Genomic DNA, 25,576 nt, shown 5'->3' with positions numbered 1-25,576 from the left:
AGCTGCCAACCCAAACAAAAGGGTTAGTAAGCTGTATGCCATTGGACAACTGGGAATCTCACCCAATTCATAATAATTGTTCCTAGTTTTGGTAGTTTGTGACATATCAGATTTCTGGTCCTTCTGCTCCTACTTACTTTCCAACTTGATTTTAAACACCTTGTACCTTGAGAGCTGTTAGAGCTGGAACTAATGCTGAATACTCTCGGGTAGCTTTCAAGTAGCATAAAGCATTTAATATCCAGCTCTAGGAGTTGGCAAAAAATATTGGCTGCAAAAGTAATGCTGGAATTGAAGTGTGAGGAGAAAGCAACATAGTAATTATAATTATCCTATTTTAAATAATGAGTGGGTGTCCATCTATTATTTCGCCCCAACATTTTTTATTATTTTTCAATAGCAATTATTTAAAACCAGAGTAATTTCACAAACAAAATTAAAGATGTGTTAATGTTTGCTCCAAGAAGCTGCAATTCACTCCTGCTGCAAAGTCTAAGAGGCTGTTTAAATAGCTATAGCACCTGGTCCTTTACCTCAAGCTGTAGAGGTTCATGTTTTTAGTTATGGCCACACCACTTTCAATACCTGGTGTTGGACAAGTTAGTGGTCCTCACACAACCACATTAAAAATGTTGGGATGGATGTTCCCAGGAGCGAGAATGCATCATTCCAGCATAGTCATCTTAAGAAAAACATAAATAGAATAGTAAAAAGCTGGGGAAGGGAACAAGTTCTCCTTCTCTCCATCAATTGTTGTACCAATGTGCTACACCTGGTCAACAAAGTAGAGAAAATATTGGATGGGGCTGGAAATAATGACATCCACTGAACTCCAGGTGGCGCTGTCGCAGCACTTCTTGGATGCGGAAACAGGAATTGCTTGTGATGTCATGATATCAGCCTCATGGGAGTCAAACAGCCACTCAGACTTTGCCAGGAGAAGGAACCAACCACAGCCAAGGGATAAATATGAAACAACTGAAGTTCTGGATAATTAACTTTAATGACAACAAGCCTATTGGACTAAAATAGCTTAATAAACAAGGAGGGGACTTACACTTTAAGATCTAAGATTTTGTGACTTCCCAGGACAGAGGAACACTTGGACAGATCACTGAAATTATTTCAGCACCAGTAAACTTTTCTAAACATTGACCCTGGGACAATGACCAGATTGAGGATAGGTCAAACGAGTCACAGTAGCAGTGCTCTGTAAGCAGCAATGTCACTCAGCTGTATGTAGCAGTCTCATCTCTCAGTACCGTCTACGCAGCATATAAGGTGGGTTTCTGCCTGCAGTAATGTTGGGGAACAAACAGAGTAGCTGATGTGCGCACCAAGGAGGAAGCATGCCCGTACCATAGCATCCTGGACTGTGACCCATCATCCCACCCCAGGCAGAAGCATACACTAGCAATCAAAAGCTATCCACTGCAGTTATAAAATATCATTTTAAAGGTTAATAAGAAAGTAGCTTAGTTGCTGTGGATATGTTTAGATACAACTATGTGAATCTCAGGAGCTTTGAGTCTCTGTGGGTATCTATCAAATTTATCTGCGGAGCTGAGTTTTTATAGTCTATTCATCATCATCTTATAATGCCTTGCATTAAGGGCCTATTGCTGAAGACAACAGGACTCTTTCTATTGACTTCAGTGGGGGTTTCATTGCATCTTAACTCAGGTTTGATTGCTCCCAAATGACTTCTTTTGCCTCTATGGTACGAATTTTAGCCTTCTGACTGCCATCTTCTGACCAAGATTTCCCCTAGTTTCATCTGCTGCCTTAAGGATCTCTTTAGGAACATGACACTGGACAATCAAAAATACTTGGTAACTTCTTTCCAACTTCTCATTGGTGGACACAACATCTATTTTCATTAAATGGACAGATCCCTCTTTGCCTAGGTGAGAGCGCTGGACAACAACCCTACTGCAGTATGGTTCCCTCTATACCTGCACAGAAGAGTATAGTAACAAAGAAGCATCAATAAATCTCAAACTCATTGTCAAAGAACATTTAATTCCTGGACACTTTGGAAAGTTTTAGAACTTAAACAAGTAAAACCCAACTTTTTTATAGCTATATAACTCCAAAGTATAATATGCTGATGCATCAAATGGTTGTTTTGCCTTTATTTCCTTTTCTGTATATTTATGTTTTAGTACACTTTGGTTTTTGTTATTATAATTTCGTATCTTCTAAAACATATTGCTGGTTATTTATTAATATATCTTACTGCTTATCCTTGCATCTGTGATCCTGGTCCTTGTCAGGATAAAAATAATTGTATAGCTCTGTACTTGTTTTTGTAAAATATTTTTTTAAAGAAGAGGATATAATGTAATAAAAGAAAAGCATGAGGTCTAATTAGACTTCTGAAAGGACACAGACTCCTAGAACAATAAACATGCTTACTCCCCCTCCCCTTCTGACAAGAGACATTCCTCTATTATCTTTGTATTATGTTTCTTCTTAGATCCTAGTCACAACATTTATCTTAGTGTTATGATTCTCTCTCCCTTTTCAAATGTTTGCCTCCAGGGGCACTGAAACTACTAAAATACATTGTATTTGGTGGATCTGCATTAAAAATCACTTCTTTCTCCTGACAAACAATTTAAACCATCACATTTTTGCCTTGCAAATTGATCTTCTTAAATATATAGAGAGAGACCTAGAGCTATCTGACCCAAGTTTATTTTTCTCCAATGATTGCAATTTCCACTTGGGGATATTATTGTTAAATATCTGTGATGGAGATACTTTCAAAAAAGTTATTGTTTACTTTTTTATTGATTTTTTTAAAACATGCCATAAGACAAAATGTATAAGAACAAGTCATAAAAATGGACAACTTAATTGTAGATATATCAGAGATAATGGTATAATTATTTCTCAAAATGCATGTTAGGAAAAGAAGAATGATCAAAAGGCCATACCTCATACAGATGCAGCCTACATGTATACAATATTTTGTATTTTTAGGCAGTATGCAGAATGTATTGTTTTTATGTTATTGCACCAATTTTATTTATATACATATATATATATTTGGATTTGCAATTAACTTATCCTTTCTCTAATACAGCATCTGTCCCAATAAAATGTCAAAGATTCAAAATAGATGTCTGGTAAAGAGGGGAGAAGCTGAGATACTCAGTTACTGTGATGATGGAAACAATATAAGGACCTAGATAGATAGAATAGACATAAACATTGTGTTGTGCCCTGTATACCATGTGTGACTCTGCACTGAAACTGGAAACTGAAGTAAGTTACACCGGACCAGTTCTGTCTGTTACTTATCAGAGGAAGAATTACATTAAAATGAATGTGTTACACCTTGGATCTTAGTTTAAATTATAGTATATTAACTATCTGGGCATGATAACCCCAGTTTTGACTCCCCCCCCCACCATACACACACACAGTGACTGATTTCTGTATTCAAGAAAAATCCAAGCATACTGAATTTAATCATCTAGTTGCATCTGGTACACTGTAATCCCAGTTAATACACATGGGAATCTAATTCTGAAAAGATCTGAACACCAGTAAAGCCCTGTGCAATTAATGGCAGTTCTGGACATTCAGCACCCCCAGAGAATCAAGCCCTCTGTTAGCCCAACAGATAATTTCTGAAAGATATTAAAGTGCATGAATTTCTGATTTAAAATATGCATGCACATTGATCACAAATAGGGCAAAAATGTCATACAGTTATTACAGAGAAAAGTGAGTTGATTAAAATAGGTGACCTTTAGAAAGCATTTGCAAAAAATGTCTACTGTTTGTTAGAAGATAGCGCCCGAGGGAGTTCCAGACTGGGTTCAATTGAATAGTTTAAATAACAAGCTTAGAAAAAAAATGTGGGATTCTATGTTTGGGAGTTTTTTACGGGAAAATATATTTCTTTGGGAGTACTTTCTTAGTCTTTTTTAACTTGACCTATTAAAATGTTCAGATGGTTGGTCTGATGGCTATGCTTTATTCTGCCACACATGGGAACTCATTTGAACCCAACCTAAGGTTGCTCACTTTATGGGCTGGTGCAGCTTAGATGTGTCATTGACTTGACATACTTGGGCTCTCAGGGTTAGAGAGAGTGACAGGTAATTGCTACATCAATGCAGCGTGTGATGGCTAATTCAAAGTGGCACTGGTGATGGTATTGAAAGCTTCTGTAAACTAGATAAAGGGTACCACAACTCTCTAAAAGAAAGAAGTCATGTTACATAAGAAAATGGTTGTCCCTCAAAACAAAGTGCAAGATTCTTAATGCCAAATCTGCACAGATATGGAGTGAGTGCTAACAACCACGATGGAAAAGTTTACCTGAGATGACTGGTAAGGACTGAACACAGAAAAAGCACATAAAGTTAGTTATATACGAGCCTCAGCAAACATTTAATTTGCAGATATAGATGAGTTGCTATAAGAGATCAGCAAATCTTTTTTGACATTAACCATGTAATATTTTAGTTAACAAGTTTAGTTAACTACATCTCCCTCTCCTTACCCAAATTCCTTTTTGTACATAGCTACTCTTTTTTGTACATAGCTACTCTTCAAGGTAGCACCCAGTTTTAAAGGCAGAAGGACCAAAATACTGAAAGAAAAACTGTTCTCATATAAAGTCCTGCCCAATTTTGTAGGCCCAGGAGGTCTGACTAATCATTCAACTTCAGGGTGGGAATCTGATGCAAAGCTGAACTTTTTGAGACATGCGTATTGTTAGTCGGTACAATGATGAGTGTCCAGTTAAAGGCAGAGGGTCTGCTTCTGATCATAAGAGTAATTAGAATTAACTCCAGCAAAGTCAATAGGCTTGCACTGAGGTAACTTCACACTGAATAGGTCCATTATGTGTTCTAGGGAAAACATGTTTTATTAGGCAATGGAGTAAGAAATGCTATTTTCGAAAGAGAGTGCAATGAGTTCTTGTTATATTTACCAAGTTAGTTAAAGATTTAAAATTAGATTTAATGTAACCAAGTATTAAAAGAACTCAATATTTTTATTAGCATTTTAGTTATAAATGCAATAACTATTAACAAGCAAAACATTCACATATTCCTTTGAATGGCTATGAAAAGGCTTTTAGCTTTTCCTGGATAATGAGCACCTCAGTTAATGACTAAAATGCTGCTTTAAACAAAAGAGCTTTTCCAACAAACTTGTTAAAAATATAATCTGTGAAATGCTTTGGTCATAGAAATCCTTAACATGCATACTAAATTAAAGAATTATATTCCGGCTATTCAGACCAATGGAAACCCAGTCAAATGTATTAGTTTTATTCTCCCTCCACTCCAGTTGCTACAAATATTCTTAGACCACCACCATTAAATTGTCCTACTTGATACATGCATTCCATTCACCAATATTATTTTTTGTTTGCTTTATTTTCAAAAATGGGAAAAGTGAAACTTGCGACCAAGCCACATTAATTCTACATTTGAAGGACTCAGTCCCGTGAGGTTCTGGGCACTTCCTGAAAGGTGCTAGGCAATCTTCATTCTGAGTGAAGTTAATGTGAACTGAGAATATCCAGTATATCAGAGGCAGAAACCAGCACCTTTCACGATCAGGCCCACAAGTAACATGATCAGAGTGTTGGAGAGTATGTGTCTTGTTAGTTCCAATACTGGGTTATGTTTTATTTTTTGGAGAATCCATTTTTCATGGGGAGGACACTAACAGAGTAGTGATGGGGCAAGTAGAATGGTAAGGAAGTGGTGTATTTAAAGAAGCCAAGGAGCGGTGGAGAGGATGGATAGGAGGAAATGGGGACAGATGGAGTAGAAAAATATGGGAGTTGGAGGAAAGGGAAAGAAATGGGATACAGAGGGGATGCTGTGAGCGGAAGGATGAGAAAGAGCATGGTCAGCATGGGGAATGAGGTGCTATATCAGAGGGAATTTGGTAGCCACAAAGAGACAAGAATGCACATCCAGGAAACAAAACATGAAAGTGACATGAGTTCAGTTTCAAAGATTTAGTGACAGTGGGAAACTGCTGGCCAAGTGAAGCCCTGCTGGTGATGGTGCTGCTGCTCCTGTAAGGAGTTCTAGGGCTGGAGCTTCAAAGATGCCCTGAGAGCCGTTCTCTCATTAGTCCTGAGCCTTGACATGGTCTGTGGGCTCAGAGAAGAGAAGCTGCTGGAACTCAGTGCTCCATAGCATCTCCATAGTCTTATTTCTCTTTTCTCATGTCCATCTAAAATTATATAGTTACCCTTTTCTCTTTTCCTTCCCTGGCAAGAAATTGTTAACTTTAGCCATTAACAAGGATTTCCTTTTTTTCACACTATCATCACAATTGGATCAGAAGTGTGCCTTGTTGCTCTATGATAGGTATTGTTATGTCTGTGATAGGTATTGTTATGTCTGTCTGTGGATAGATTTCATTGCTTTTACCTCTGTGTTATTTTAACCTCACTGGTTGTCAAGCTTCCTTTAAAGAAGCCCCAGATATGAAAGTGTTAGTATCATATACTAATTTCAACAGAGATGAGCTAGATAGCAAGCTCTATCTTATGTCAGTAGTAATGAAAGTCGGCTTGAGGCAAAGATTTGAATACTGGCCTCATTCAAAGACCTAGAAAGAACTGAAATAGAGCTGAAACCTATATATAACACTTAACGTTACTTGCTATGGTCTTATGGTCACAACAAAGGCCCCAAAGGCAGGAGACCTGGGCTCTATTCCCAGCTTCGCCACTGGCTTCTTGCATGAGTATATCACACAACAGACGTGTTTCAGTTTCTCTATGTACTGTGTTTAATGGGAATAATTATACTCTCCTTCATCCCTGATATAACATTGAAAGATTAATGCTTATAAATTGCTTTGAAATCCTCAGATAGATGGCTGCTCAAAACAATTAGTATTGTCTTTTATTTTTTCATAATGTGAAGAAGATTGTATGGGTGGAATCTGCAGGTGTTTGGAGAAACATCCTTATATATGATCCCTAAGCCAGCATATTAAAAAGGGCTCTTCACTTAAAAACAGAAGGTGCATCTGGATTTGGTTTGGTTTCTAAATACTCTAATAACTGAACTACAAGGGCATATGGGTTTAGAAAGCCACAGACGTGATGAAACAAAATGTGATGCTTTTTTTTAAAATCTATTTCAATGTCTTTGATGGAAATAGAACAAAACCCATCATGTCAAACACTGTTTATAGTTAGCCCTTGCGAAAGACCAGACGGGAAGTTGTTGCTGTTTGCATGTGAACACACAAATCAGCAGCTGTGTAAGGAATGCTTATTCTCAAAGCTAGGGAACTTTTCCCTGTAGAGTAATAGGGTGTTTTCTTTTGATTACATTTTTGGATGGATGTTTTGACTCACGTATATTAATACTAATTATATTGAGGAGCTATTGATTATTCATGAAACATAGTTCAGTGCAGATAGCTAGAGTAAGAACTAGACTTATCCTAATAAATCTCCTCCCAGCCCTGGTCAAGACAAAGTATCCTCTCCGGGGAGAAGTAGCACATGCTTGAGTAAATATCTTTTCACTACTGCAAGGGCTGAGAAATGGCCCAATGTGGCAAACCAAACTAGTTGTCAATGCCTGTACCTACCTCCAAAGGCAACTTCATTCCCAAGAATACAACAGTTACGTGGTGACACCAGTCTCAGATACACTGCCTATGGAAATTAGTATTTTCAAGAATGAGACCATATTAACAGCCAATTAAGAGTTGCAGGGCTTTCAGTACCTTCCCCAAAACCATACTTCAATTTCACATATGCTTGCATTTATGAAGGTGGGATGGAAGAAAATAAACTTTTCACCAGCTCCAGCCATGAAAATCTGATGGGATAAGCAGTAAACTTGCAGATAACTGAAATTTTCCTGAACTCCTTTTGTTTCAGGGGGTGGGAAGGTTAAGAAAATCTCTCCAAAATTGTGTCTACTTATTAATGTATGACAAAAAGCTATTAATGATATTGAAAATAATGGTAGCTGATAAATTATATATGAATATTTGATGCCTGCTGAAATGATTTTAATGATATTTACAACACTATTGGCTGAAAATAAGGAAATGTAACAGTAATCACACTTTTAAAAACTATCTAGGGGATATACATATGAAAGCAAGATATGCAATCAATTAACTTTCAATTGCTCTCACAGGGATTTTCTCTGTATTATGACAGATTTTTAAATGAACATTTTCTGTTCACTTTTTTCTTCTTTTTATTGCCCTCCCAAATAACATGCTCAATACAACAGAACTTACTTTGGGTCTCTTGCCCTGTTACAAAGTTTGGACAGTTTAACCAGCTCCTCACACCTAGCTCCTGACTTCATGGACATTAAGTATGGACTGAGCTGAGGTGATCAAATTCAATTCACTTTAGACACATTAGACTGGCAGGCTAACAGCAGTCACTGTAAACATCCCTGACTTTTTCTTAATAATACTTTTAATCTTTCAAGACATCCTCTTTCACCTGTTCTCTGTCCTTTTTCAAATAAACATCTTAATCATCAGTTTATTTCTTTCTTTTAACATGGCATGCTGCTTCCATCACCCCATGAAAGATCAGTCCCCATCCTTTGAATCAAAACAATGATTCATGTCAGACTACTTTTTTTGCTGAAAGCTATAGATTTAATTATCTGACCACTCACATAAGAAACAGCCCTCCTCCCCAGCCTAGCTGCTAGTCCTACATTGGAAACTGTTCAAAAACATGTCAGATGCTTAGTATAATATCTCAGACTCCTCAATGGCATTGCTAACCTGGGAAGCTGCACACATATTCTCAACTCACATTTGAAATACCCCTTTCTCATTTAAATACTGGGGAACTTGGAAGGCTTTAGACCATGAGTTTCCACTTGAGCATGAACAAACCTCTTTAATCAAAATTAAGTTATCTGTGCCTTGCAGACTCCTTTAAATATATTAAGGGAAAAGAAGAAAGATAGTGTGTTTGCCCCATTCTCTTCCCCACCCCTTCTTATGTCTAATTGTTTTTGCAAGATTCAGAAGACCATCTGATGAGAAATATTTCCAACAGTTCAAATCTAAAAATCTTATTCTCTTAAGACAATAGTTCCATTATGGGACACTTATCTCTAAACTAAGGCTTTTACTGACATAATAAATGGACTGTCTTGCTGCAGTGCAGAATGTCAGTTTACTCAGTTAGAACTTTCAATGCAGAAATTCAGCATGATGCAGTCCCCCAGATAAAGCAGCACTTACCTTAATTGAAATTCTTTTTCTGATAGAGCTGAGGCATCAGTCAAATCAGCAGTGATTTGGGGGCAATCTAAGTTTTCAATCAACACCCTCCAGGTACCTGCATACTGTACTGCCTTTTTCCGTTTGTGTTCAACTCCTCACTGTCTAAAAGAGAGAGAGATAGATAAGCTGAAATCCTCAGAGGTTCCCAGTGAGTGAGAGAAAGAGTACCAAAGCAATGTTTCTTAACATGAGATTCTCAGCAAACGTGCTCAGGTCTGGAAGATCCTGTAACTGCTGTGACAGGCTCCTGTCATGTCCCGGGAGCCGTGGGATGATCATTGACCTGATTAGCTCTGAACACTCCCCACACGCACAGAAAGCACAGAGAGGATTGGTGAGTTGCAAGGGAATTGGGAAAGGCACTAGGGCCACTTGGGAATCTTTTCTCTTTCAGACTAATGGATATGCTGCAGCTGAGGCTGTAATTTATGAGGAGGTTATGCACAATGTTAACTATCTAAGGACTTAAACAAATGTGCTTTTGCATGCTGTTTCTGAAGGTGCATCATCGTTCAACATAAGGTACGTCTGAGTAATTAGAGACTGATGTAACTGTTTTGTAATATGAGGCTCACTGTATATAATGTTCTGTAATCTTGGCGATAAAGTAGATTCATACACTTGCCTATGACCCGGGAAAACAGAGCTCAGTTCCAGCCTAGCATAAATTAAATGAGTTTGATGGACTTGTATTAGCCCTCAGATTTGCCTATGTTAAAAAAAAAAAGCAGACTAGACATAGTAAATAATCATATTTGACAGCTTAAAAAAAAAGGTTAAGAATGCTGAATTATCCTTTCATTACAGAAGGGCCCCTTCAAGGAAGTAAAGTGCAGAAAGGCACATTCACTTCCACTAGAATAGTATAAGAAGCAAACATAATATAAAACAACTAAACTTTACAGGGCTTGATTTACATCCCACACCACTGTAAATCAGGAAAAAGTCCTTGGACTTTAGTTAGTATTGGTTAAAAACAACCTGGTTTAGAGAGGAAGTGAGGGCAGCTATACAAAATATATATCTCTATATAACAAATGGAACAAAGAGGAGGATGATAGTAATGAATATAAATCAGAAGCTACGGATGATAGGAAATTGATAAGGGAAACAAAGGGACAGGAGAAATCTATGGCTAGCAGAGTAAAGGACACACACACATTAAAAACAAAAGTTTTTAAAGTGTATTAGAAACAAAAAGAATCCTAACAGTGGAATTTGTCTATTACTAGATGGAAATGGTAGAATTATCAGTAATAATGCAGAAAAGGCAGAAGTGGTCAATAAATATGTCTGGTTTGCATTTGGGGGGAAAAAACAGATTATGCAGTCATGCATTATGCAGTTATGATGATAACACTTTCGTCATTTCACTAGTACCAAAGGAGGATACTAAAGAGCAGCTACAAAAGTCAGACTTTTTAAAATCAGCAAATCCAAATACCTTGAATCCAAGAGTTTTAGAAGAACTGGCTGACAAGCTCATAGACCACTAATACTGTTTTTCAATACATCTTGGAACACTGAGGATGTTCCAAGAAAGCTAATGCTGTTCCAATTCAAAAAGGGTCAACGGGATGACCTGGGTAAGTATAACCATGTCAGTCTGACATCAGTCCTGGGAAAGACAATGCAACAGCTCACATGGGACTAGATTAATAAAGAATTAAAGAAGGGTAATACAAGTAATACCAATCAACATGGGTTTATGGAAATTAGATCCTGTCAAACTAACTAGATATCTTTTTTTGATGAGATTAGAAATTTGGTTGATAAAGGTAATAGTGTTGATATAATATACTTAGAGTTATGTAAGGTACTTGACTTAGTACCCCACAACATTTTGACTAAAAAACTAATCACATTAAATGGATTAAAATCTGTCTAACTGATAGGTCTCAAAATATAATTGTAAATTACACTATACTATTTAACATTTTTATCAATTACCTAGAAGAGAACATAAAATCATCACTGATAAAGTTTGCAGGTGACACAAGAATTCAGAGAGCGGTAAATAATGAAGAGGACAGGTCACTGACATAGAGTAATCTGGATAATACAATTTTTAATGTGGCTAATTGTAAATGTATGTAACTAGGAATAATGAATATAGGCTATAGTTACAGGATGGGGAATGATATCCTAAGAAGCAGTGATTCTGAAAAAGATTTTGGGATTGTAAGGGATAATCAGCGGAACATGTGGCCAAAAGGGCTAATGCAATCCTTGGATGCATAAATAGGGGAATCTTGATTTGGAGTAGACAGGTTATTTTACTTCTGTATTTGGCACTAGTGTGACTGCTTCTGGGATACTGTGTTCAGTTCTGGTGTCCAAAATTCAAGAAGGATGTTGATAAACAGGAGACAGTTCAGAGAAGAGCCACGGAAATGATTAAACAATTAGATGACAGACCTTATAGTGATAGACTCAAAGAGCTTAATCTATAAAGCTGAACAAAGTGATGATTATGGAAAGACTTGATTACAGTCTATAAGTACCTGCATGGGGAATAAATATGTAATACTGGGCTCTCTGCATACAAAGGTATAACATGGTCTAATGTCTGGAAGTTGAAGCTAGACAAATTCTGACTGTAAATAATACAAACATTTTTAACAATGAAGCTAATTAACCACTGGAACAATTTACCAGTGGTCATGGTGGATTATCCATCATAGGCAATTTTAAAATCAAGATTGGATGGAATCATTTTCTGGAAGTTCTATGGTCTGTGTTATACAGGTGGTCAGAGTAGATGATCCCATTCATCTTCTGGCCTTGGAAATCTATGTATCTGTGAACATTTATGTTTTTAATAGGTGGAAAACCAGTGTAAGGTGAATCAGGGCCATTATTGTATTGTTCTTAATACACAAAACTCGACTGGTATATTTAATAACACCAATTAAACAAAACTAGAATGCTGGACAGAAATTGCACAGATCGTGGTGGTCAGTCACTTTGTTTCAGATACGAGAACTTTCATGACCACAGTCACCTGCTATGTGCCTGACCCTCGGATGCCCTATGTGGCACTAGTCAACTAACACAATTTCCCCCTGGGTGTTATCTTTGGAAGCCCTTGCTCACTAAAAAGAGAGGAGTTCAAAGAACATCTTCATTGGCACTGGCTGCCTGTTGAGGGAACACCATGTGGAAATAACTCTATGGATAAAGGAGGTCAGTATCATTATCTGGTAAATGTAAGCCTGGAATAGGAATTAAGTGTTCTGGAAAACGGGTGCCCAGTGAAATGTTAACATTTGAAACCACTAAAATATTTAAGTTAGTCATAATTAAAGATTGTGAGAAACTCCATTGGGACTTATTGTTAAGTTGGACAATTGGGCAGCCTAAATGTCATATGAAATTCATTGCTGACAAATGGAAAGCAATGCATATTAGAAGGGATAAATCTGAACCACTCATACAAATGGCTGAGATCTAAATTTTTTAGGGAGTCAGAGTACAGGTCACAAGACTGGAAGCCAGGAGATTTGGGTTCTATTCCTGCATCTGCCATTAACCTGGTATGTGGATAAGCTACTTCACCTTTCTCTGCCTCAGCCTCTGGTTTCTCATCTGTATTAAGGGAAGTGTAATGTATCCTTCTTTGTACTAACTTTGAGATTTATGCATGACAAGTACTGAAGAAATGCTAAGTAGTAGTAGCAGTAAACTAACTATAACCACTCAAAAAAAAGGTCCAATGGCAGCATTGTGAACAGCTCAATAAATCCATCTACTCGGTGCAGTTTTGTTCAAAAGAACAGACAATGTATTTGGATGTATAAAGAATGGTATGAAAAATAATAGTGAACATTTTCTAATGTCATTATATAAAACCTGTGGCACACCTTCACCTGAAACACTGGCTTCAGTTCTGGTCACCCATCACAAAAAAACAAAAAAACAAAACCAACAACAGTAGAAATAGAGCCTGGGGACAAAAATAATCAGAAGAGAGGAAAGACTTCCACAGAAGCAGAGCGTATAAATATATAGCATAATAAATGGTATAGATTTTAAAAAAAGGGTATTCCTTTTTACCCTTCTTTGTACTACAAAAACAATGGGACATTCAATGAAATTAAAGACAACAATTATAGAAAGAGAAAAGGATTTTTTTTTTTACACAATCCATAATTAATCTTTGGAACTCATTGCCAAAAGGTATCATTGAGGCCAAGAATTTAGCAGAACTCAAAAAAAGGATTAGACATGTATATGACTAGTGAAAAATATTGATATTAGCATTAAAATATATGAAGGATATAAGACCATAACGTAAGAATGGCCATACTGAGTCAGACCAGTGGTCCATCTAGCCTGTTACCTGAAATTGGACCACCTAGTATGTTTAGGCAGGACTAATGACCCACAAGTTTGGCAGAAAGCAGCACGTTTATTATAAGCTAAGCTCAAAAGAAGTAGGGAATCACTCTCACACTCCAATACTCATGCTTCTAAGACAGGCACGGCACTGGAGATGTCAGGATCCTTCAAGGTAAGTGTCCCAAAGTGCAGCCATGGATGGTGCGATGAAGGTAAGTCTTCCCAAGGCATGATAGAATGCAACGCGGTGAACCACTGGCCAGGCTGTTCAGGCAAAGGGCCTTCACGGGAGGTACAAGCTTGTGAGTGCACTCCTGAGCACATGGCCCCTTCCCTTTTAAGGACCTGTGACTAGAGATGACTTGGCCGAGTCTGGCTGGTCACACTCCACCTCAGGCAGTGTCCATGCATTGGGTGTGTGATGGCTGCCTATTTAGAGTCCCAGACACCTTGTCTGCCTGGGAGCTCTTCTGATCTTCCAGCTGTTCAACCAGCCCATTCATTCCACAAGCATTCCAGGAGGGAGCGGGAGGGAGGGAAAGCCACTTCACTGGTATTCAAAGAGGGAGAGGAGACAAAATGGGGTGGGGGGAAGTGTAGCAGACCTTTTGAGCATACCCGTTATACAGACCATAGTCATGTAGAGCATACAGATCACTGCTGCTCCTACAACATAGCCCAATATCCTGTCTTCCAACAGTGCTAGAGCCAGCTGCTTCAGAGGGAATGAACAGAGAAGGGCAATTATTGAGCAACCATCCCCTGCTGTACAATCCCCACTTCTGGCCATCAGAGGCTTAGGAACACTCGGAGCATTGCGTTGCATCCCTGATCATCTCAGCTACTAGCCGTTGCGGGACCTATTCTCCATGAAGTTATTTAATTCTTTTTTTAATCCAGTTATACTTTAGTCCTTCACAACATCCTGTGGTAACAACTTCCACAGTTTAACGGTGCACTGTGTGAAGAAGTACTTCCTTATATTTGTTTAAAACCTGCTCCCTATAAATTTCATGGGGTGACCCCTAGTTCTTGTGTTATGTGAAGTTAAATACCCTCATGCTTAAGGGTATAAGCCAATTATTAACAAAGAGGAGTTAGGGAAAAACAAATCCCCCTTTGGGCAAGTGATTCCATAATTCCTGATTACAAGATTTATTGCACTTTTTTCTGAAATATCTGATATTGGCCATAGTCAGAGGCAGAACGCCAGAGTGGCTGAACCACTGGTCTGGCTCAGTATGATAATTCCCTAATTCCCATTTCAGATACCCCGTTGTTGACTTTTAGTAGCAACCAGGGCCAGCTCCAGGAACCAGCGAAGGAAGCAGGTGCCTGGGGTGACCACTAGGAAGGGGCGGTACTCCGTGCATTACTGGGGCGGCACGTCCGGGTCCTCAGCAGCAATTCAGCAGCGGGTCCTTCGTTCCCTCTCTTCCTTTTTCAGCGGCACTTCGGTGGCTCAATTGGGTTTTTCTTTTTTTTTTTTCTTTGCCGCTTGGGGCGGCAAAAAAGCTGGAGTCGGCCCTGGTAGACACCATTATTGTCTTGGAAAATACCTTGGCCTGCTACTATGCTTTAGTACTTTGATTTATTAATAGTAAAGTTTCAAAGCAACCCACTATATCACTGTTCAGGTTACAGAACTCACAGTCAGAGGCTATTAGGTACTCATGTTTCATTAATAATTACTTTGATTATTATGGCTACAACATTTCATCAGATAAGTGGTAAATTTTGATGAATATCCTTAAGACAGACATTTGTTTGGATGGGAAGAGCAAATGTGATGTCAAAATAAATACAGCAATGATGGGCTGGCGTGGTGGGAGTGTACTGCACTTCCATTTGGGAAACCTATTTTTAATTTGCAGATGTCTCCTTCCTCCTCAGCTAAGAGGGGTGAGGAGTATGATGGAGGGGCATACTAAACACTTGACAGGATACTGAAGGCCTCAGGCCATGCTTTCAGCTGTTTAAGGAGCAACACAGATGGATTCCAAAGTGGGTATTGTCTAGTCCATCTTAGTAGAAGGATGGTGACCACGTGTCACCTAAAGGCGTGACCCAAGATAAAAGTAAAACAAACAAAACAAAACAATTTTAGTCAACAAGAGCTTTTCCTAAAGGGTTAATGTTAATCAGAAAATAAAAAGAAAATATGCTCTGGCTTGTACTTCAAGCCAGTCCTGTAACCCGTGGATGTGGAGCCCTCCCTTTTCAAGGTTATTCCTCTCATTTTATCTTCCAAGCAGCCATTCTTTTAGCCTTTCACTGTGAAGGAGAGGGCAACTGTAAACTGGGATTAACATCTTGTTCACTTGGGCCTGCAACACCATGCTAAAGTGAAGTAACCTCAGGGCTTAATAGGAGAAATGGGGAGGGGGGACGGGGACTTTCACCTCCCCAGAGGAAAACATAACCATAACAAAGCTATTTGATTTGTTGAAAATACTACCCAATAAACTGCCCAAGCATTACTGAAGACAAACAATCTTCATACTCTTAGGGAATTCAGCACCCAAACTTTTCCAGGAGAGTTGGGAGCAGCCTGGCTGGCTACCTGTCAGCAACACCTGAAAACTCCTCTTGCTGGTACTTTGGACTCAGGGACTAAGTGCCTAATACTATTCATATTAACATCAACACAAAGCTCCAGTTGACTTCAATAGTACCGGATTAAGCCCCACAACCTCAGTGAGCATAAAACCACATAGCTGCATTGACATCAGTGGAGCTACACATTTTACTCTAGATGAGGATCTGACCCTAGGACTGCGGCAACTTCTTATGAGATAGTACCATATATTCTGCTGGACTCCATATATCAGCACCCCTTACGTCCAAGCAAAGTTTTCTAGTTTTTGATGTAGCCCATTTTACAGCTCCTTTTCAAACTTCCTGGATTTCATGATGTACAACAACCATGGGAAGCTTCTTTTGTATCTAGCAGCACTGTCAGCATGAACATTCAGCACTTTAATTCATCTCCTTGTCCAACAAGCTGTTGAGGTTAAGTTAAAGTTGCCGAGTTGGAAGGGACCATCTGGCTTCTAGCCACACTCAGTTGAAACTGTTTGACTCATCCACTTTTCCCTGCTGGTAGCTATAGGAATCTTGTTAACTCCAAAACACACTTGTCTTTATCTGCCTACTGCCCCTGAACACAATTCAGGAACAATCCTCACTAACATCCTTCTTTACCTCGGCCAGGCTTCTAAAGATAAGGGTAGTAGTACAAGCAATTGCTCCAAGACATATAAACGTATTTTATTTCATGAAATGCAGGACTTGAATTGAGCTGGCACATGTTTGCTAAGCAGGGTGATGTACTGAACCATACCAGTTCTGATGCCCTTGCTTTAATTCCCTGGGGGCTGGCCCACAATGATGGAGACCTCCAGAGGGAAGAGCCAGGCCAGGGGTTTTAGAAAAGTTCTAGGAGCTGCATGGAGAGAACACTTTGCAGATGCTAAAGCGTAAAACCTCAGGGTGGGACAGATCTCGAAGTGAAGCTGATGTTGGAAGGCAAATCGTGGCTGCAACATCCAGTGCTCCAGGTTGAGTCAGGTTTTGGAGCACAGTCAATGAGAGGACACTCAAGAGAAAAAGGGAAGCATTTAAGCAATAGGGAGTGAGGGGAAAAGAAGGATGGAGGGACTGGAGCAGGGGGAGCTGGAATAATTTGTATAGTCTGGGTGCTGAGAGCCATTGAACCAACTTGTAAACCCTGAAAACGATGGAAACCAGTTCAAAAAGTAGAAACGGGGAGAGAAGGACCCAATAAGAGAGAGAAAGGAGAGGGAGAGAAGGCGTCATCAGGAAAGGAAGGAGGAAAAAAAGACTGATGGGCAGAAGTATTGGGAGGCTGTAAAAGAGGAAAAGATGGAAGGAGAAGAGATAAGAATGGGACAGAAAAATATAGTAAGAAGGAGATACTCAAAAACGTCATCCCTGAAGAAAGAGAAAATGATGAAGATAAAAGTGGGAAACAAAACTTGAAAAAGAAAAACACACACTGTTATGAGTAGAAAATATTGTGGGTGCGTGGGGAGGAGATTAATTATTCATGTAGTTACATTGCTTTTATGGTATTTCCTTGGTAGAAAATCAGGAGTAGAAAGGAGGAAGGGCTGGTGAATGTAGGAAACCTTTTGGTCAACTGAAGCTGGGAAGGAGCGCTGAGAACCTAAAGGCAGCAAATATTTTGTGTGGGGGATGGGGGAAGTGTATTACCAACATTCTTATTTCTCCAGGTCAGACACAGAGGGTTTGGACAAACAACAATGGATACAATATAAACAAAAATAAAAATGAAGATCTCCCTATTGGGCTAGGGATAAAACCCTCCCTGGCTAATAGCACTTACTCCTTTTCAGACTAAAGTGGTTGCTATTGCCTTAGGTTCAATTTTATTTTTGTTATGGAAAACTCATCCACTGTGCATCATAAAAGATTTTTACAGTTCTGGTTCAAAGCATCAATTAAATGCCAGATAGTGACAAAACCAATACGAACAACGGATAATTATTTGACTATGTTACAAGCCTAGAGTACTACTTACAGCAGGATATTATAGAAGGCAGCTTTGGTGAAACATAGTATCCTCTTTTCTAGGGAGAGAAAGCCTTTTATACAGGAATTCACTGTTTGCCAGTGGAATTCACCCTCTGCAGGACAGGTGGAATGTTGTGTCTTATGAAGGGGGGGAGAGGAGGGAAATTTCTGGCAGGTAACTCATGTAAGAGAGATTTCTTGCTCCCTTGTATGAATGTGAAGTCCAAGTTGCAATTTACTCCTAGGATTCTCCTAGGCATTTTTATCGGTAAAGCCAGCTCTGCTACTTTCTGAGAATAATACATTAAATCAAACACATTTTAAGGGCCACATTTTCAGTCATAAACTACAATGCCAGTACATTTTTTCAGAGGATCATGTCTGGGGAAGGGAGAGCACCTCTCCCTGATTTAAGGGCAGGAATATTTCAGATATTGTTGGGTTTGTGTAAAGATTCAAACCACTACTGGATAACAGATTCAAAACCTCAAGTACAGCAAACTTCCAAACAAATAAATATTGTACAGTGGTGCTCCGTGGCAGTAGGTATTTTTCATCCTTCCAACCTTTTCTCACTTCCAACCCTCAACAATTTTCTTTTGTATCGTAAGGTGTCTTTTCTTCCCTCAGACTCATTTTATATAATCTCTCATCATTTATTTATTTTTTCCTCTAAATCCTCGGCTGTCTTTTTTCAAGACACTTTTTTTTATCATTCTGGTATTTTCTTTTCCCATCTTGTTCACCTGTCTAATCTGCTTTCTGTCTGAATCTCTCCTCATCCCTTTTTTCTCCACCATTCTCCCTTCCTGCAATTTCCTCTGCCCCCATAAACACCCCTTAGTCTTCTACTCCCAAGGATTCTTTCCCCTGGTCTTTCTCTGTCTTGGGTGGAAGCTGTGTGGAGGAGAGGCAGGGGAGAGAACTGTGCAGCACTCATTCCACGGGTATGCAGCACCCCTTACTGAGGAAGAGGAGGAAGTTTGGCAAGATGCGTTCTCACTCCCTTGGCTCCTTTTCAGCACTCCCTCAGCTCCTCTTCAGCAGGACCTAACCAACAGAAACTGGTAAATTTGTCCGTTGCTGAAATGGGCTGGACTTTTCTCTGTTAGTCTGACTGTAAAGCTCTACGCACCTGTATCTCTGTCTCCCCATTCAACCCATTAAAATTGATTTCTCTCTGAGAGCGACAATAGCTCTCCAGCTAGAAAGAGCAGCTTACTTCTGTATAGCAAGTAAACAGAGGAGACAGTATATCCTGTTGTGTTATTTTGTTTTGAATTACAGGGGACAAGGCAGATGAACTGATGGGTTGATGGGAACATTGGCCACAAGCTGAGTTGTCCATTAGCTTCTACACACCCTCTTAAAGCTTTGCAGTGGCTGGCCAGTATCTAGCTCACTTCCAGCTGTCAGAATACTCAATTGTAACATTGAGGGTGGTGCTGGAAAAGGAGATAAGGCAGAGATCTCCTTCTAAGCGGCCTAATAGTGCAGAATTTTCAGAGCCTTTAAGGAGACAGAATCCAGATGATTACAATATGATGGCCTCTGTGAGCCCCCATGCAAGCCATTACTTCTACAATGGCTACACCCCCTTCAAGAATGTAATAGGCTGTGGGACTCTCATCTTGGATTTTACAGCTCCCTTATGGTATCCTCTGATGCCAAGAAACCATGAAGTTATCAATCTGGGTAACTAAAGACAGCAACTGTTCAGTGATGCCTGAGTCTGTGTAGTTTTATTTTTGTTAATCTTGCTTATCTTCATCTCCCACATTAATCCCCCTAAATCTGTCCTGTTTCAAAAAGTGTCATCTAGAAGCACCCCACTAGGTAGCTGTTTATGCTGCTTTGATTAGGTTGTCTGTCCTATCTCATCCTCCTGCATAAATCCCCAATCTGTTCCTGTAACGGATGCCTACCCCCATTATCCTACTGCTTCCCTACACTGGAAGGAGGGTCTTATACTGGAGGCACCAAGTGATCTTCAACAGAAGTAAATTCCAACCCAAACCCAGGTAGCTAAGCATTTGCCATCATTTGGTAATTAGACTAAGGGGTAAGAAGGTACCTAGAGATGAAAAATCTTTTTCCAATTTCTCCTCTCCACAAACATGGTTTCCAGTAGGACCTATACATTTATTAATAGAAATGCCACATTGTGACAGGCCATTGCGTGGGTGCGAGCTAAGGGAGGCAGGGAATAGGCATGGAGTTTCCTTCACTTGTGAAGCCCATCAAAGGCCCTTAATTATAGGCAGCAGGTTTAAGAGAAACATAAGGAAGTGCTTCTTCACACAATGCATGGTTAACCTGTGGAACTCATTGCCATAGGGTGTTGTGAAGGCCAAACAAGTTAGGATAAGTTCATGGAGGATAGGTCCATTAATGGCTATTCGCCACAATGGTCAGGAATGCAACCCCAGTCTCTTAGTGTCCATAAACTTCTGACTGCCAGAAGCTAGGACTAGAAGGGAGGGGGTCGATCACTTGATAATTGACCTGTTCTGTTCATTCCCTTTGAAGCATCTGGCCACTGTCAACAGACAGGATACTGGCCTGGATGAACCATTGGTCTAACCCATTATGGGTGTTCTTATGTTCTGAAGGCCCTGTCACAGTTGCAGTCCCTTCACAGACTGCTTACCCTCAGTGTGCCTTTAAGGAGTGTACACAGAGGAAGCTGGCAAGGTATGTAGGACTTCAATCTCTGTCCACAATGGCCTGAGGAACAAGCTGCATCACCATAAGAGATGGTACAGGGTGTGCAGCCCTTCTTCATGTTGGGACTGCGTTTCCATGAGGCACAATCCCTCCCCAGTCTTCCTTCAGAGTGACCTGGTTTCACTTCACCCAAGACCAGGGTGAGTAGATAAATACCACAATTTGGTTGTGCCTTATGGAATGCTCCAGCTGCAAAAAAACAAATTATAATAATGATACCTTCTTCTGAACAAGCATTATCATTAAGTGATGATATCCAAATTGGGCCATTAGCCTCTCTTTCCCCTTGTCCTGGCCACTGAAGAATGAAAGATACTTTAATTATAGCACTATGGAATTACCTCCAACGGGAGGAGGGGGGAGGAATAGAACATAGTCAGAATACAATGTACAAACTCAAGAATATTATTTTTAAATATGTATTCCCAGTATCTCTCACAGTTCCACTTGCATTTGGAATGAAGCACTACATTTAAATACATATATGGGGACCAGATTAAAAACAAAATCTTTTACTCAAAGCCACATTTTAGAATGTATTGGCCTTGTTCCCCCCTTCACTGGGCCACATTTTTTCTCTCTTTGCTTTATAGATACTGTGTGGTATGAAATGAAATCTTCTAAGGACAGGATTCATATTATATTAAAAATTACAGATCAGGAATATAAGCTGTAATGTGTATATTAGCCTGAATAAACAATGTCACCCATACCATATAAGTAGGGGTAGTGGTGCCTAGTGGCTGCACCGAGACTCAGATGACCTGGGTTCTGTTCCCAGTTCAGTTACTCGCTACTGGATGGCATTGGGAAAGTCATTTCCTGCTCCATGCCTCAGTTTCCCCATCTGTAAAATGAGGATAATGATGCTGACCTCCTTTGTAAAATGCTTTAATATTTACTGATAAAAGCACTACATAAAAGCTAGGTATTATTATTACTCATATTTTCCCATCTCCCAATGCGAGTATATTGTGCAGAGCTGCATTTAGCTAACATCCTGTGAAAATCACAGGGTTTTTTTTTTTTGTTTTGTTTTTTTCTATTTTATTTTTAAAGAAAATTCACAGCAGTTTCATGGGTAAACTAGCACATTTCACTGAATAGGCACGGAATACAGTCAGTGAAAAGTCAAGGCTGAATTTCTTTGTATAAAACTCACCTCCAAATCCCACCTGAACTGCTGAGATTTTTCAAACAGCAGAGAGGCTGAAGCAGGCTTCCCCATGCCCGGTCACATACTCAGTGTGTTTCATTGTGCACAACAGCATCATACTGGAGGAGCAGTTTGAGGTTTCACATAAAACCGACAAGAAGCCCTCATGAACTGCTATCGTGTGCTTCAAGGTGCACTGTGCATGAGCCCAGTCTGTGTGGACGCCTGCTTCTGCCACCCTGTTGCAGGAAAAATTGAAGTATTGAAGAATTTCACAACTTCCATTCAGTCTGCAAAATTGCGATTTTCACAGGCCCCTAATCAGTCTGAATCAGTAGAAACCCCAGTATCACTTATTTCCCCCTCCTATTTAAGAGGACACTTTTGAGAATAATAATTACACTACTTGGCCTTTATCTAGTGTTTTAAATCTTTAAAGTGCTTTTCAAATACTAACTCACTAATTAATCTTCACAACCCCTCTTATTCCCATTTTACAGATGGGAAAGCTTTAGCAGAGAGGTTAAGTGACTTGCCTGAGGCCAAAAAGGGAATGGTGAAGGAAAGTAACAAAGGAAAATATGGATATAACTAATAAGAAGTGAAGGCAGATGGGACAATTATGGTGGTTTTTGGCAAATAGTCCTGCATCTCCAGTGAGGAATTTAATTTATCACTGGAGGCCAGGCAGTGGCAACTGTACTATGTATTATGAAGTTGCTCAGTATTCCAAAGCCTGAACAAATAAAAAAATGGAACTGACAAATTAAATGTATATTTAAAAAAAAGCACACTTCTGCAACATTTGTAAACAAAATGCTATCTGTTCTTAGGTATCAGCAGAATCTTAAAATACATCCTGAGCACAAAATTTAGGTCAGGAAGTTGGAAAAGTCCTTCTAATTTATTTGACATTCCATGTGACGTTGGGCTTCATTTCCTAGACATTGAATTAATTGAACACAAAAACTACATAATATACTATGAAGACGACTTGTGCTATATGACTAGAACTTTTGTACCCAGATCACAATTACCATTTAAATAACCATTTAAAATTGCAGCTATTCCACTCAGATATTTTTTTCACAATCCACATTTCCCTTTAATTTAGACCATAGTGGGGTCTCACTGCCTCCTAACTGATTGCCTCAAAAATCACTGGCTGCTCTACTAGAGAACCCCCAATTTAATAAGATGATTTTGAACTCATACCCCCAACACAGTTTGGATAAATGGGGTTGGATTATTGTATGAGAATGTAAGTTGAGCCAGTCAGAACATTCGTGGTCACTAGGGCACTGGCCTGAGGTGTGCGAGACACAGGTTCGAATTCCTGCTCTGCCTGGTTTGGCGTGCTATGGTGTGAAAAACTCCATTTGCTGATTCAGGCAGAGAAGGGATTTGAACCTCTGTCTCTCCAGGGCCCTAACCACCAAGACACATGAATCTTCTTGAAAAGTTCAGCTTCCAAAGATTTTGTTTTCATTCCAATGCAGAATGATAATACATTTTGAAATCTCAAAATTGGCCATGAAACTCAATTGTTGTCCTCTAGACAGCTCTAAGAGCAGGTAGCCATACCATGTTTATAGGATCTATTCATGTAGAGACCAGTTCTGCCACCCTCACTCGTGTGATTTAGTACCTTGCTCTAGGAGAAGCCATATTAAAATGAATTGATTGTGCAATCTCTTTATCATGAAAGTTGAACGTACAAATGTAGAATTATGTTAAAAAAACTGCATTAAAAACAAAACAATGTAAAATTTTAGAGCCTGCAAGTCCACTTAGTCCTACTTCTTATTCAGCCGATCACTCAGACAAACAAGTTTGTTTACATTAGCAGGAGATAATGCTGCCCGCTTCTTGTTTACAATGTCATCTGAAAGTGAGAACAGGCGTTCTCGTGGCACTGTTGTAGCTGACAGCACAAGATGTTTATATACCAGATGCACTAAAAATTCGTATGTCCCTTCATGCTTCAACCACCATTCCAGGGAACATGCGACCATGCTGATGATGGGTTCTGCTTGATAACAATCCAAAGCAGTGCGGATCAGTGCATGTTCATTTTCATTATCTGAGTCAGATGCAATCAGCAGAAGGTTGGTTTTTGTTTTTTGGTGGTTCAGGTTCTGTAGTTTCCACATTGGAGTGTTGCTCTTTTAAGATTTCTGAAAGCATGTTCCACACCTCATCCCTCTCAGATTTTGGAAGGCACTTCAGATTCTTAAATCTTGGGTCAAGTGCTGTAACTATCTTTAGAAATCTCACATTGGTACCTTCTTTGCATTTTGTGAAATCTTCAGTGGAAGTGTTGCATTTTGTGAAATCTGCAGTGAAAGTGTTCTTAAAATGAACAACATATGCTGAGTCATCATCCGACACTGCTATAACATGAAATACATGGCAGAATGTGGATCAAACAGAGCAGGGGACATACAATTCTCCCCCAAGGAGTTCAGTCACAAATATAATTAACACATTATTTTTTTAATGAGCGTCATCAGCATGGAAGCATGTCCTCTGGAATGGTGGTTAAAGCATGAAGGGGCATACAAACATAAATACCTTGCAATGCTGGCTACAAAAGTGACATGAAAATGCCTATTCTCACTTTCTGTTGACATTGCAAATAAGAAGAGGGCAGCATTATCTCCTGTAAATGTAAACAAACTTTTTTGTCTTAGCGATTGGCTGAACAAGAAGTAGGACTGAGTGCACTTGTTGGTGCTGAAGTTTTACATTGTTTTGTTTTTCAGTGCAGTTATGTAAAAAAAAAATCTAAATTTGTAAGTTGTACTTTCATGACAAAGAGATTGCTCTACAGTACTTGTATGAGGTGGATTGAAAAATACTATTTCTTTTGTTTATCATTTTTACAGTGCAAATATTTGTAATCAAATAATATGCACTTTGATTTCAATTACAACACAGAATACAATATATATGAAAATGCAGAAAAAACATCCAAAATATTTATTAAATTTTAATTGGAATTCTATTGTTTAACGGTGCAATTAAAACTGCGATTAATCACGATTAATTTTTTGGAGTTAATCGTGTGAATTAACTGAAATTAATTGACAGCCCTAGTTATAATTTTTAGCCCAGTGGTTAAGGCACTGGAGAAATAAGGTCTATCTCAGCCCCTATGCCTTTAATATAATAAAAACTACTTATATGATAAGGTATTTTACAGTGTCATTTTAGCAGTATTTGCATTAACAAAACAATATCAGCACAAAAAGCCGTTTAGAAATATGAACTATCAATATGAAGTAACTGGAAAGAGTTTTGTTCTCTTGTGAACATAAATTGTATGCATAAATTTATGAAATTTTGGAATGATTTCTCTCACAAGGTTGGTACTGACAACTTAATTGAGCTTCAGATCTATACCCAAAAAATCAGAATGTCATGCACTACAATGTGATTTATCTAGAGCTCAGTGGATAGCCTTTTATACAGGTGTTGGCTGGTTCTCAGACTTTGGTACCTGCAATT

General features: G+C 39.1%; 1 protein-coding gene across 2 annotated transcripts in view; it reads right to left on the bottom strand.

Moving 5' to 3' along the window:
• Window positions 1–25,576, bottom strand: part of CDH12 (cadherin 12) — an 852,174-nt gene that overhangs the window by 294,817 nt on the left and 531,781 nt on the right. The window contains exons 1-2 of one of the 2 annotated variants that reach the window (XM_084620076.1): window positions 9,473–9,565; window positions 9,244–9,387 (exon numbers count right to left, since the gene is read on the bottom strand). The gene's annotated coding sequence lies outside the window, so the exon portion shown is untranslated. Of the gene's footprint in view, window positions 1–9,243; window positions 9,388–9,472; window positions 9,566–25,576 lie in introns of those variants that run through there. The other variant, XM_084620075.1, reaches the window with a different exon arrangement.

This window comes from Lepidochelys olivacea (genome assembly GCF_965140295.1).
Source record: "Lepidochelys olivacea isolate rLepOli2 genome assembly, chromosome: 2".
NCBI lineage: Eukaryota > Metazoa > Chordata > Testudines > Cheloniidae > Lepidochelys > Lepidochelys olivacea.
Note: the sequence above shows the minus strand (reverse complement) of the source record. Positions and strands in the feature narration are given on the sequence as shown.